Source organism: Scyliorhinus torazame, chromosome 3 (assembly GCF_047496885.1).
Source record: "Scyliorhinus torazame isolate Kashiwa2021f chromosome 3, sScyTor2.1, whole genome shotgun sequence".
Lineage (NCBI taxonomy): Eukaryota > Metazoa > Chordata > Chondrichthyes > Carcharhiniformes > Scyliorhinidae > Scyliorhinus > Scyliorhinus torazame.
Genome location: NC_092709.1, coordinates 59992640 through 59994015, shown reverse-complemented (window position 1 = coordinate 59994015; position 1376 = coordinate 59992640). Strand labels below are relative to the sequence as shown.

General features: G+C 50.7%; 1 pseudogene; it reads right to left on the bottom strand.

Moving 5' to 3' along the window:
- Positions 1 to 604: 604 nt before the first annotated feature.
- On the bottom strand, positions 605 to 1121 carry LOC140409381 (stromal cell-derived factor 2-like protein 1 pseudogene; annotated as a pseudogene).
- Positions 1122 to 1376: the final 255 nt, after the last annotated feature.

The following is a 1376-nucleotide window of genomic DNA, read 5'->3' as shown; positions in this document are numbered from 1 at the left end:
GTACAGGGGAGAGTAGCCAAAGCATGAGAGGGAGAGATAGACCGGGAGAGGGGGGGGGGGGGGGGGAGACAGCTAAATCTAAGAGGAAGGAAAGGCGAGCCACAGGGGGGTGGGGGGGGGGGGGGGCAGGAGCGGGGAGAGGGGGGGTAGAGGGAAGAGACGGAACAATAGAGGAGAGCCAGGGAGGGGGCGTGTGATGGCATTGTACATGCCGGACGTGTGACCTTCTCTTTGCTGCCGCTTCCGGCAGAAAGACTCCATTGTTTGTATTTAAAGGCCCACGGTGGCCGGCATTCAAAACCTAAAAGCCGGTCACTGCTGGCATTCTTTCTTTTTGGACTTGAAACTTTATTTCAAGTTTATGACTTTTTACTTCTGAAAATTGAAACAATTTCAGTTGAGCTTGCACATCCTTACATTGACATACAAACGTTGTTCTAAATATATTCCCATTTCTTTAGAATTTTAAACAAGTATAGGAAAAAGTACAATCTTGTTTTTACTTTACAAACTATACTTTAGATGAGATGAAGTAACTTGTCAATGTCACACAATTTCTTACCGGCCTCCTTACTTCCCCACACATAGTCTTATTAAAATAAAGCTATAACTCATCATGTTTCAATGGCTCGGCACAGGGTTTGATAAAGACAGCCTCCATTACAGTCTAGTAGTTGTTAGCATTAGGGCTGAATGTGCCTTGGATCTCAAACAGGCCTCAGACTGGATGACCATATTGCTCTCCAGTTGTCGTTAGAAAGACTTGGGTGGGTGCCTGCATGCTGGAAGTGTACATCATCTCGCTCCCAACTGGGTCCACTGCATCGCACTATCCAAACATCCAAGTCATCTCCTTTTCCATTCTCACCAAAATCACTTACTTCCTGGTTTCTAGAGAATGATGCAAAGTGTCAGCTGTATTTACTGGCCACATTTGATCGGTATTCCTCAGACAAACCTGGCCTGGCTTCCGTTTCACTATCCAGCCGTTCCTGTCGTCAGATACATCCACCCCAGTCAGACTGCTGACCACTTCCCGACCTGTACTCCATGTCTTAGGAGCGCAAGCGGACATTGAGTCGGCCATTGGGCAGCTTGACCACGGAGCCGCAGGTCACATATTACCGATCGGTGGTGGGGGATGAGCTGAGCAGCGTACAGAGAATGAGCACCAGCGCGGAGCTCCAAGCTGGGGCTACCACTGTTAGCATTGCACGCCCACCTGGCTGGCCGTCAGCCCCCGTTTCCCCATCCCCCACACGTGGTGACCAGTACACAGCACAGCCTCGCACTGCTCCCGCCCCGCCCCGCCCCCTCGAACGCCGCAGCCAATCGGGGACTGCCCACGGCCGACATTCTTAAAAGCCAGTCAAGGA